Genomic DNA, 13,296 nt, shown 5'->3' with positions numbered 1-13,296 from the left:
GATAGGCACTCTCATACTGGGAGGCTGGACCAAAGTGCCTCACTTGAAAGGCATTTTGTGTGGGTAATGCTATAGAAGTTCTGGTGAAGACAGTGGGACCTGCTGCCATCTCTGTGCCAACACTAAAAGTCAGACAGCTGACAGCAGGGGACACCTATGTAGAAACACAAGACAAATCGTATGCTGCAGCTAGGGAGTGCCAGTGCATATGCATGTGTCTGGCCTTGAAAAGGAAGAGCAGTGCTATATTTTCCCACTATGAGGGCAGGAAAGGACAGAGAATCCATGGATGGAGAGGTAAAATGGGAAAAAATCCTTGTTTTCTCTATTATAATTTTGTGGGTGGAATTGTCCATATTAGCAAGAGCTGTAGACCAGCAGTAACCCATCAGTTCTGGGAACCCTATCTTGTGTTATAAGCACCTGGGGGGTTTTGCTGTGAACTGAACATAGCCCATGTCCTCCAGGACCCCCTATGTGTTTGGTGGGGGTCCTGGTTGGAAGACACCTGCCTCACACTGACCACAGGAGCATCTCTCTGCCTGCCATTGCTCACTCAAGACTTCACACAGAAGAATCTCTTTTTCATTCTCTGACTCATGCTCTTGGCTTATTTCTGTTGTTTTGGTTCAGGGCATTTACAAGGTACGGGTCAGTGCTTGCTAGCCTGAGGGCTTGCTGGCCAAGCAAAGGAGCAGGAGAGCGGCATAGGCTGTGTTTAGTCTTACAGCAATGGGAGCATCTGGGGGGACCCATACACTGCGCAGTCCTGACACCAGCATCTGCTCCATCAGGGCTCCACCATGATTTCTAATCTCATCCCTTGTTTTTCAAAGGGATAGTGAATTAATGGGTGCAGACAGCAACAGAAACCACTCAGCATCTCAGGAGATGGGCAAAAGCTGGCACTGTGCTGGTATCAGAGCTGAAAGTTTCCATTCTTTATTCTCATGTACATCTGTAAAATTTTCAGTCAATGCTGGGATTGTTGCACAAGAAAATGTGAGAAGAGCTCACTGGTACATTCCCCGCAAGCAGCCTCGTGTAAGCACTCTGCTTCTCACACTCTGCTACTTGCTCAGTCAAGAAAACGTGCTTCTCTGGCAAAAGCTGACATCCCGTCCAAAGGGTTCAGCCTCATCTTGCTTTCTGAAAAGCAGTGCAGCCACTTTTCCTCCTTCATTATTTTCTAGGCTGTATCACCATGAAAGTGGTGCCCATTTTACCCAGTTGATTACAGGAGTGATTTTGAAGCATCCAGGGTAAAAGGGGTTTTTTGGTTGTTCCCACTGTAGAAACAGCCTGGACAGATACCAGCACCCAGCCATGGGCTAGTCCTGTCATGTGCCACAGGGCATTTACTTGTCATATCATTTGCTTCTCATCTGGCTCTGGCTCTCTGTATAACTGACAGGAGAGGCAGGCTTTTTTGTCTTAAAGGGAAAAATAAAGCACTACAGAGTCCCTTGTGGTTTTTCAGCTTCCTTTAATGCTACCTGCACCCAGCATGAATTCAGGAATAAGAGAGTGCATTAATCCTGCGATCAGCACAATTCACCAGAGTATCAATCTATTTATTTTTGGAAACTGGTACATTACCACATGCACATCCTTTTTCCTTAAATCACAGCAAAGCCTCTGCACACAAAAGACAATGTTGCATTTTCGCTTCTTATCAGATCAGAAAACAAGAAATGCCTCCCTGTGAAAAAGTGCAAGCAGGGAGGGGGAAAATGCAGTGAGAAAGCAGCAAAATCTCTGCTTTTCACAAGGTTAGCACAAAAATATTACTAGGATTCTAAATGTTTTATTTTCTGATTCTACTCACACCATTATGTTCAAAGGATATTTTATCTGGGTTACTCAGCTAGACAAGAGGAAGAGGCACTAAACTGAACTTTGTTTTCAGGTGGCATCATGTACACTGAAGTACCAGACAGCCTCATGGATTTTTGTAACAAGGGATGATCCTTCTCTCATACCTTTTGACTTTATAATAATCGAGGTAGTTGAAGTGTCTCTCCTTTTATTCTCATAGTTGCAGTCTGCAAGTGATTATACAGGAAAATAAAGTCTTTTCTTTTTCTGAGTATGGAAAGAAGAAGACCTTTGATCTAAAGCAAAATCAAAGTCCCCAGAAAATAAAGTTCCCCAGATTTAGGGAGCACAAAACTTACAGTGTAGAAAACATTTTCTATGTGAGAGCCAGCAGTTCTCAGACAATGACAAAATATGAATCCAGAATAGTACAAAACAAGGGCTGCTTTCTGCAAAGAAGCAGACTGGCCTGGGAAAGCTATTCTGGGCACTGTAAAGTATACATGCTCAGACTCGAAGGGAGGCAGTATCTCTGAAAGTCAACCTTCAGGTGACTAAATTTGGATACCCAAAATTAGAGGCCACTTTTTAAAATATGAGCCTGGGTGGAAAACTTTGCACTGCACATAAGCAATGTGCCATTTTCACAGGCTTGCAACAACTTATTCCTAAGCCAGTGTTTCTTCATATACAACAAAAACACCCCTCTTCGGTCCACATGAAGTTATTTAACTAGTCAGAGTTCACAAACTTAGGCAAACATAAAACCCAAAGACACAGAATCACAGAACTGTTAGGGTTGGAAGGGACCTCTGGAGATCATCTAGTCCAACCCCCACTAACAGTTGCAGAATTACAGCCTGGTATGTGGAAAAATAGTCGCCTTGTGCTAGGCAAGCTCAGAAACGGCTTCACCAAAAGATGTTTTTAAAAGCAATCCCAGAGAAGTAGACCTTAAACAGCATTATTGTTTTTCCTCAGGGAACTCTTTGCTGAATGGGGCATGACAGCTTTCCTCCTCCTGGAAAATCAGCATCTGAGGGCAGTTTTTGCACTGTGGGAAACCCAAAGTGCCTCACATTGGGATGCAGCCCTGGAATAGCACTGGGCAATGCAGCCCATGGCAGTCAGTAGGGAATGCCCTTGGCCACCCTGCAGGTTCATCCCTTGTAGATGTCACCTGCAGGAGCCTCATCAATATCCCACACTGACATTTCTGCCCTTCCCACATAGACAAGCAGCCTTTCCTTACTCAGACTATATTCCTATGAATATAGGAAATATATGAAATATCTCGGGGAGATTAATCCTAACTATGGTTAAGTTACAGAGCTGATTACTAAGAAGACACTCTTCCATTTGACTATATGATATCTACATTGTGCAACAGTATGAACCTGTGACAACTTATTCTGCTGCTGCTATTACCCAGCATCTCTCTGGCACATTTATCCAGCAGCAGTTTCGCTTACTGCCATTTCCTTAATCATCCTCCTTTTATTTTATTTCTCTTGTGTCTCTTATTTGGTTCCAGGTAATAGAAACAATATCATATTCTTAATTCACATTTAATTTGCCTGTATTTCTCCCCGCCTAGTTTGTACAAAACCAGTCTGTCCATTCCTCCCTTGGAGAGTTAACACTCAGGCTTTCTTCAATTTCTTTTGACCCCTACTATAAAATTCATTTTGATGAATTATTTATGTTTGGAGCTCCCCAGGGAATTATCATTTGTATCTTCTATAGTTTCTGCCTGTCACCAGCTATTACCGAATTACATCAGCTGGACAGCAGCTGCCAGTAATCAAACCAGGTTCCTCCTCTGCCTTGGCTTATTTGCATCACCTAACAGACACAAACCAACCAGCTCCTGGAGCAGGTTATTTTACATGGCCTACTCCCCTTACGTATTTTGGAGGCTAAATTTGGGTTGATTTTATTTCCCAGCAACCTTGGTATGAAGGCAGCAATAAAGAAAATAAAAAAAGATGCTGCTACTCCTGTGCATTTAGGTGGGCAAATAATGCCAAAAATAAAATCTGTCCCAGCCTCAGACCAGAATACAGTTGTATCTGCCTGTGCTCCTTAACTGCCTTAATTCAAACATCATCTCCAGGAAGAAAATGTGCCTGCAAGTTCTCTAAGCCCTCCTTGAAAAATAAAGCAAACCCTTGGGTGAGAATCTTTACTTATTCAGCAACAGGCCTCAGTTGTCATCCAAACACGAACTGTAAAATTGTCATGTTTTCCAGCCACCACAAGAACTGGGTTCTTCTGGGCTTAAGGTCCTCATTGTTAGATGTTAGAGTAGTTAAAAGCTTCACAGAAGCTCTTTGAACATGACTTCTAATCCACCCTGGCAATAACAAATGTTTATGTGTATTAAGCTAAACAGGCAATAAAATCTTTGTAGGATTGGAGTTTTAGAGAAAAACTCTGTGTACAGAAAATCCAAATGTAGACCCGTTTCATTTGTTTAACTGATTTTTTTTTTCCAGTTGATTTTCTGTGTCTGAAAATGAAAGCTCTATGCAAAATTTCTGCAGTATTTTCAGTTTCACATTTAAATTGACTTCCTCTGGCTTCTTTCACTTTTAATCTCTTTCCCTCCAAAATAAGCCAGTGCCAAAAAGGAAACAAAGAAAAAAAAATTGTGAAGCATGACAAGAAAAACAAAAGCAAAACCTAACACTTAAAAATTCACGCTTTTGACAATATTTCAAAATAAATGCTGTTCAAAATGTGCTTGAAAAATGTTTTTTTTTCCAGCTTTAAAGCAGCCATCCTTAATACTTCCTTGCCCTTCCATCCACTGTATTCTCTTAGCTTGTCCAGGAAACTTTGTTATTTAAGGCAAGAGCAGAAACAATCACAAGCAGAAGCCTTTCTTTGCAAGAAAACTCTTTTCTTCTGTGCAGGAGGGAGTTCACTGTTAAACAGAATAAAAAAGACGGGTAGTGAAGACTTACACTGAGGTTTCCTCCTTGGTCATCAATGTGGGCTTTGATGTTTTAGAGAAATCCCTACATTTGGGATCCAGCTAGCACTATGGGCCAATACACTGTAAACACACCATCTTTGAAGATATGCCTTTAAACCTTGACTTAAACTCATTAGCAAATCCTGCTGAAGCCCACAGGTTGGCACATCCAACCCCTCTCACCAGCTGCAGCCCTTTGATGAGTGACACAGAAGTGCGAATTGGCAGAGGCAGGGATCAGCCCGTCTGTGGCCCATGATATGAGCATGTGCTGCGAAGTTCAGTCTCATTTTTGGTTCTTCATAGGCACTAAATTCACCCCAGCAACTTTAACTGTTCTTCGATTTCCACAGCTGCTTTACTGTTATAATCCTCCTTCCTTGTGTCTCTGTAAGAGAGTAAGGAACAGTGTTCCTGAGCACTCAGTGTGAGACATTTTGATGCACGATGGCCAGGTATGGCACAACAGTATCACCACATCTGGCTTGATGTCTTTCCATGAAGCAACTCTCAATTAGGTGTGTAGTAAACCAGGATTTTTGCTTCAAATCATACTATTTCACATGCTCTTGCTAGCACTGAGGACTCTGAATACTCAGAAAACTCCAGCAACACTGATACATGCCTTGCAAATTCATTAGTCTGGATTTAAATCTGCTTTCTCTTTCTAATGTGTTTCTTTTAAATTCATGGGAATTGTTCTCTGGATTTGGGGTTTACAACATACTTCTTTCCAGATATATATCTGAGACTAGAAGCTTTCAGTAGAGGTCAAGAAATGTAACTATGTAAAAATTCTAGGAGCAAGGATTTGAGGGAAAACATGAGTTGGAGTTATAAGATCTGGCAGCATCATAGTCAAAACATCTTTACTATTTTTTTTGGTGTAACAGCCACACCTTGATCCATCAGTGCTGATTAGAGCCAACTGCATCACATCCTGAAATGTATCTTTGAAAAATGAATGCCAAATACGAGTATTTCTTTCTTAATCACATAATTTCTGATGTTTTCCTAAAATTTCCAGCTTCTCAAATTACACATACTCATGAGAATCACAGGGTTTCATTTCTCACAATAAGGCAGTGGTGATCAAATACAACAAAGGCGAGCAGTTATACACCAGCCAAGAGAAATCTCGCTGTAACTTGCCTCTCCTCAGCCATACATAGCAGAAGGAAAGGAAAGGGAGCAGCCAAAGGCCAGTGGGATCGCAAGCAGAATGCTGTCCACAGCCCTAAGAACGCTGAACTCAAGCTAGAACAGGTGCAGAGACCTAGTAGGATGGGAATGGAGAGTCAGTTTTACTGATGAGATAAATATAGCTTAATAGGGTCAGCCTAAAAGGAGAAAGTCTGAGGGGGGATACAATTACACTTTATAAACATATGCCCAAATACCAGCAGGGCTGAAGAATCATTCAAACTATAAGACAATGTTGGCACAAAACCAAATAGCATGAAAAAAAGTCACCAACTATTTTAAGCTCAAAGCACTTTCCTAACCATTAGAGAAATGGTGTTTTATAACAATCTTCCAACAGAAGCAGTAGATGCTAGTAAGCTAACTACTTTTATAGCAGAAAAACAGTAAACTTAGGTAAGGGATTTTGAGACATGGTATCTGCTGTAATAGTGGGTGTTCCCTAGGCTCTATGCTCCTAGAAAGGTTCTGCTTGTCATGGTTGGAAGATAGAAATTAAATACATAAATGTGAAACTGAAACCTGAGCTCCATGAAGGCAATTAAATAGCCGTCCACAGGTTTATGTGGCTTGAATCTGGGTTTTTTTTAATACATAGGATACTCATGGCTCAAGCAGGTGGTTGGTTGCTGATACCCACATCCAACACAATAGAGAATTGGATGAAACCACTGAGTGAAAAAAAGTGGTCCCTTGTTTATTGCTTATTGCCCTTGCTTTGCAACCACCATGCTCCCTGCCTCTCCAGCCTGCTCACCTACAGAGAGGCAGGCTCACAAGGATCTCCTCAGCTTTAGCCAAAAGAGGAGCTTATCTGTCCAAAACTGCAAAGGGAAACCAAGAAACTGGGAACAAGGAGGCTATAGCCAGGGATGGATTACGTGCCCAGCTCCTTCCTGATCAGAACATCCCAGGAACCTTTTATGCCATAGTTTTGACAGAGGAGAAAACAACAGCTTCTTCTCAAAGGCCCATAATAGGCACCTCTCTCCTGTTTCTAACCTTGCCCATGTCAGCTCACTCCAGAGCCACCTTTTTGCCAAGCAGGTCAAGTGGTTTCTACCAGGTGAGGAAAGATTTCTGCTTCCCGCCCTTCAAAAGCAGAGGCACACTTGCCTTCAGCCTGATTTCACACACAATCCATTCACAGGCTCTGAAAAGGCTACCAGCACCACCACTCCCACACAGCAGATCATAAATAACTGCATGGGTAAGTATTTCACATGTAAGTAAGTACAACCCTCTAACTCCTGTAGAGTCACTGGCCATAAAGATAATACGTCTGAGCCAGTACCAGAGGAAGGAGGAAATTTGGGGTTGAAAGGTATCTACTGTGAGAAGATACCAGCATGCTTTACTGGCAGCTCTGCCTGCACCGATTTGCTGCAGGCAATTCTCAATCAACAGATGAAGAACAGTGGCAGGAGCTACCTCCTAATTCTAAATCATTTAGTCAATCAAAATATAGCTCCTCAGCTACGTAAAGATCTCATTTCTTCTCAAGAGCCTTATATGGAAAGAAAAATGGAAATGCTGTACCAGGAGGAGGGAAAAAGCTTTATTTAAAAGTGACAAAAAATGAAAGCTTCATGATCCCATTTGTGGTGTAACTTAACAGCAACTTAGGTACTTGTCAAAGCTAATTAAGACAGGCCATCTGCAAAGGCTTATGATTGGAAACATTCCCCCCCATGCCAGCAGAAGAGTGTGTTACAGCTTCCTCACAAGCATTAGGCTGCTTTGCCTGATGCTACCAGTCCTGGGGTGGGGAGAGCTATCCTCTTCCTGCAGGGTGAGAGTGCATTATCTGAGCATCACCCTTTGATTCTGCCACACAGGAAAGGGCAGGGGAAGGGAAGTGTCCCTGCCACACACATGTCCTTAGGGACAGGAGCACCCTGCAGGGAGCAGGGCCAGTGTCACCAGTGACACCACTTGCGCAGCTTGCTCTTGGGTCAGCTCCCATCAGTGGGCTGGGACACCTTACTGGGTACCCGATAGCATCAACTTACATCTTCGAAGCACTGTACTAGTAGTTCACTGGCAAGCGATTTGCAGGCATTGCTGAGGGCAGCGACAGGCGAGCTTGGGAGGAATCAGGCCTGCTGGTCCACTCCAACACAGTGGACACATAGGTGATGGCACGTACCTGCAGATTAGAAGGTCAGTGGGGCAAAATGGTTCATAGGACTGACACCCAGCCAAATAGCAGTGACTCTAGAGTTCCATTACTAGCGTGCAGAGCCCTTGATACATAAATATTTAATTTCTCCTTAGCAACACTGCTTTTGTTTTCTGCTCATGAAGTGCTCTTTGTACCCTGAGGAACCCAGAAGTGCAGGGGAGCCAGAGGCACTGCCACCAGCATGCAGGGTAGGCAGAGCCACCAGCCCAGGAATGTCCTAGGCAAAGCTGTCTCTGTACAGACCTTTGGAAAAGTCTTTCAGATCTTAGAAGCCACTTTGGAAGTGTCACAGCTGGCTATGACAAGTACTGGGATGTTCAGAAATCCATTTTTATTCTAGCTGTGAGCTTTACAAACTCTGCCTTGGCCTCAGGGTTTCTTTCTCAGCTGACATTTCCCAACCCAGTCTAAGTGCATGGACTCAGGCTTTAATTCTGAAGGAGAAATTTCAGTTGCCAAGCAGGGTAAGCTACAAAACAGCTCTCCCACTAGTGAAGGCCCACTCTGGAAAACACAAGGACCACCTCTCCCTCAGTGATACCTCCCTCCTGCTCACTGAGCACAGAGCAGCCTTCATCAGGGAAGCTGAGGTTCGCTATGAGCATCCTGGTGGTGAAACAGGGACTCCAGCCATGAGAGCTGACTTTGATGTGTTTGTAATGCAAAGATGTTTGGCTTATACTGAACCTTCAGAGGCAAAAAGAAACTGAAGCCCCATCTCTCTTCTTTGAGAAGACAAACAATGCCTGCAGTTTTGGGGTTTGTTTTTCAAAGAATCATATATATATGTCTATGTAAACACATACATATATGTTACACACACATATTCTTTAATTTTAGGTCCTCCTCATCTGTCAGGAGATGATATTGGAGTAGATCTCTATACCTAGGTGGCTTGAGCAAAGTGTATTTGTAGTGTCTGCAAGTACCCCACACACTTGGGGGGAAAAAAAATGTGGAACTTTTACTGCCATACTGAAGCTGAAATAAAAATCTTATTTCTTTATGCAGATATTTTTTATTAAATTAAAAAGGTCTTATTAAATAAATCAATACTACACTCTAAAACTGAGCTGGCCCAAAAGTCTTTATAATACCATTGTTAATTGCTTTTCTACTAGGTGGACACTTCTCTCACACATTACATTTAATACTTCACTGCAATGCTTTGCATTTGGAGGCTCACATGGGACTCTGTGGGTACTACACACAGGGCACTGCCAGATCAGTCTCTGAATGACAATCTCTGGTTTTCCCAGTGTCAGTGTTAGTTATAAAGTAATACCTCACTGTTTGCATCTACTCCAGACATCTCCAGGTATATAAGGTATGCATAGCCATGTCCAGCTTGCAGATAACCAAACCAAAGCAAAGCAATGAAAACAGTCTACAAAAATGGGAAAACATTTCCCACTGTTAGCAGGAACACTGCATTTGCCAACTCCCAGGGTGTTAGGCAGAGCTCCCAGCCCAAGAACTTCCAAGCAGAACCTCTCCCTAGCTCCAACTAGATCCCAAACTTTATCAAAAAGATGCAATGACATTCCTTTTGTAGTCTCTTTTTCCCCCTTCAAAGTTAAGGAACAAGGTTATCAGCTTGGTGTGGAGACTAGAACACAGCAGCTGGAGGCAAATGTGCATTCCCTGTCTTCGGAGTTCGGTACTAAGATAGACTTCCTATTTATTGTTGGGAGAAAGCTAAGGAAACATTATTTTTGCAGCACTCCCTATCTCTCTGCTCCATAGTCGGCAGAGAGCCAAGATTCACCACAGCCAGAGGCTGGAAAGCACTTCTTAAAAACAAACAAATGAACAAGCAACCAACCAACAGACAAAACCAAAAGGGAAAATGACACAGAGAAACCCCAGTTCCAGGAGTTGCACAGGAGTCCTGTGAAGGAACAGAAACTGGTTCTATCAAAGCCACTTCTATTCTGCTATAGCTTATCTGATGGCTGGGAGATGTCTAGTGACATGCACTTGAGACAAAGAATGTCCTCTCAGGGACATTAAAATACAAACCACATGACTGTGCTAGCAGAATTAACAGCATTATAAATCACATTTTTTTAAAGAAATGTATAACAGGGGTTCTTTTAAGTTTTAGCTGCTGAAAAGAACCTTTAATGTTGTCCTTTAACTATTAGCATAGAGTTTAAAAATGACAGGCTCTCAAAGGAAGATTTTCCACAGAAATAATAGTTTATCAATGGTTTTCAAACACTGAGATGCATTTAAAACCTTCCCAATCTCAACCTGGTATGGCCAAAATTTTTCATTTCTCAAGTTCTGAGGAAGAGTAAAATTCATGCTGGATCTTTCAGTAAGTAGATCTTTAGAAAAGGGAACAAGACAGGTTTTCTGAAGGAAAGGAGCAGCACCTACAAGTAACATGGCACCTGATCATAATTACATTTCTTGCACCCTTTACTCTGCTATAGAAATAACAGATGCACAACTGACATCCAAAAACTGTGGAGGTTAACAGCAACTACAGTCACTCAGGGTGGATTCTGAAGGCCCCATTTCAGACAGGGATCTGAGCTCTCTGTTAGAGCCCAGGGAGGGAGCAGCGCTGGCAGAGGTCAACACAGTTTCCCCACCAGCTACTGGGAGTCTCAGCAAATGACACAGGACAAAACCCAATATTCAGACAAGTGAAATCAGGCGAGACAGCCTCTACCCTTCAAATGAAAAAACAGATGTGACAGAAGTGTACAAGAGCTGGCAAAAGGGACAGACGGCTGGAAAAGAGGGTGAGAGATGGATTAGAAGGAAATCTATAAAGCTGAACTAGAAAAAGCCTTTCTTCTCAGAAGAACACAGTAATTAACAAATAAGCTTTAATCCACAAAAATGTAATTTTTGGCTTTCTGCTCTTCATAGCTTTAAACTGTGTTCAGCTATATTTAATCTTGAAGGTTTTTGCGCTCCAACATCTCCAACTATGCTGAAAAGAAGACACTGAAGTGTAGTTAAAATACTTTGATTTCAGCCTGGGCTCACCTCATCAGAAAGCTGCTCAGTGAAACTGGTTTGGGTGTACACTGAGACTACCAAGAAGAGAATGTGGCCGATTATTCACAATTATAAACAGCAAAACTATTCCAGATGTACGTATGTCAGAACTTAGCTCAGTCTAGCCTACCAGCTTTGTGTAGTATGCTCTCATTGTCCTGACACATATACTTAAGTCTGGCATGTTCTGAGAAGTCAGTCTGACTCAAAAAGCAGTGCAGAAATGTGGGCATTTTTAAGAAAAAGAATACACACGGCACCTTTCTCAATCAACTATTTCTTATAAAATCAGATCTGTTGTCATGTTAAAGATATTTAAAAGCAGTTAGAACACCCACACAGGCAGAATTCCTGCCAAGGATGTTTTCTGTCAAATGGGGCACATAAAAATACAAAATATATTCCTTTCCAAGTCCTGAGATCTTTAGAAACGTCAGGGCAAAAGTAGCCTTTGGGCAACATTCAAGGCTGTCAAGACACATAAAGCATCAGCAAACTCATCCTCCAGCAGTGAGTAATTACTATCTACAGATAGCAGTAAGCATGCTGGGGGACAAAAGGTACCACTGTCATTGACTTCAGCAGGCTAGAGCAGGCCTTTCCATGTTTAAGAAATGCCAGCGCTCCAAGAGCTCTCTTTATGACCAGAAAAAAACCCAAACTACAGTGGAGAAAAGTAAAGTAGGACATAAAATTTTATTCTGAAATGATCTCTGGCCACAACAATAAAATGTAACAAATATTCACTAGAACAGTCTTAACTCCTGTCATCAGCTGTACAATACATACAGTATCATAGAACTGGCCACTAGGATTAAAACCCACTACAACATCTTTAATGTGAAGTGGCAACAGCAGCATCTCACAGAAAATTATACATAAATATATACACAGTCCACATTCAATCGTTTTTCACGTTTTCAGTACACACAGTTGCAGCATATTACAGTCACGTGTCTAAGTCGTTGCCCAATAAAAACCCAAGCCACTGCTTAGACGTAATTGTAGCAGTTGAACTGAGTAATCACAATTTGTAGCAGAGATGTACAAGCCCCTAGAAACAAGAACTCACAAATGTTATTTTATTGAAATGCTACCATAGCATTAAACTGGGCAATATTCTAATCTTTGCTGACTGGGAAAGAAAAAGTTCTTTTTGTAGTTATCACAAACATTATTGATGGAAAAAAATACTAAAAAAATGGAGAGCATTAAATAATGCACACCCTTTCCTAAAGATTCTAATATTGCCCAATGCTACTTATGTCTAAAGTGTTTTCAACATTCCCATGAAGTCATTTATAACTCCAAACCACCCACCGAGTTAAAAGTGGCTTAAGTGCCTTGCACCCAAATTGTAAAAATCCCTGGCCACCTTTATAAGAGCCAGGCACATATAAAAGGAATGCACTTTGGTTCATACCAAATGCCCTGGGATTAAATCACACTATAAAACTAAAGAGTTTGAGGTAAATTTTACAAATACAGTTAATTACTGTCTAGTGTCACCATAACAAAAATTTATTAAAGAAAAGAAAAATCAATTTGATGTTAAAGTACAACCAATGAGAAAGGGCCATCTTTAACCCCTTTACGGAAAGTACTCCAAGATCAGCGTGCCCTCTCCACCCTTACCAGTGTGATTGCCTTATTGTTTCTATTAAGGCCTTAATCATCTACAGGATATTCCAAGACAGGTACAGCATTTAAAAAGATTTCACCCTTACTATCCAGTATTCTGGGGGTTAAAGAGGCCAAGATGCATGCCCTACTACCGGCATTTGTAACAAAAGGCACATTGTTAACACCAAGGGCACAATCCATCCTCTACTGTTGATCTACACATCTTGCATCACGCTGTTGTTCCAATACACTTCAGTGGTAATGAACACTCCAGTGGTGCAAGAAACTGAGCCAAGTGAGACTGCAACTGAAGACAACACTGTGCTGTTACTACATCTGAAAATAGCTCAGACATCCCTGGACAATGGTAACGTGAGACTAAGCACTGCTTCCAAGCCAACTTCTATCAGCCTAAATATCAGAGCCCTTAGAATAAAATCACATCAAAGCAAGAGGCAACATCCTTTCC

This window comes from Pezoporus occidentalis, unplaced genomic scaffold (assembly GCF_034315485.1).
Source record: "Pezoporus occidentalis ecotype Australia unplaced genomic scaffold, CSIRO_AGI_Poc_V1 ctg17, whole genome shotgun sequence".
Taxonomy (NCBI): domain Eukaryota; kingdom Metazoa; phylum Chordata; class Aves; order Psittaciformes; family Psittacidae; genus Pezoporus; species Pezoporus occidentalis.
This window is presented reverse-complemented; position numbering follows the sequence as displayed.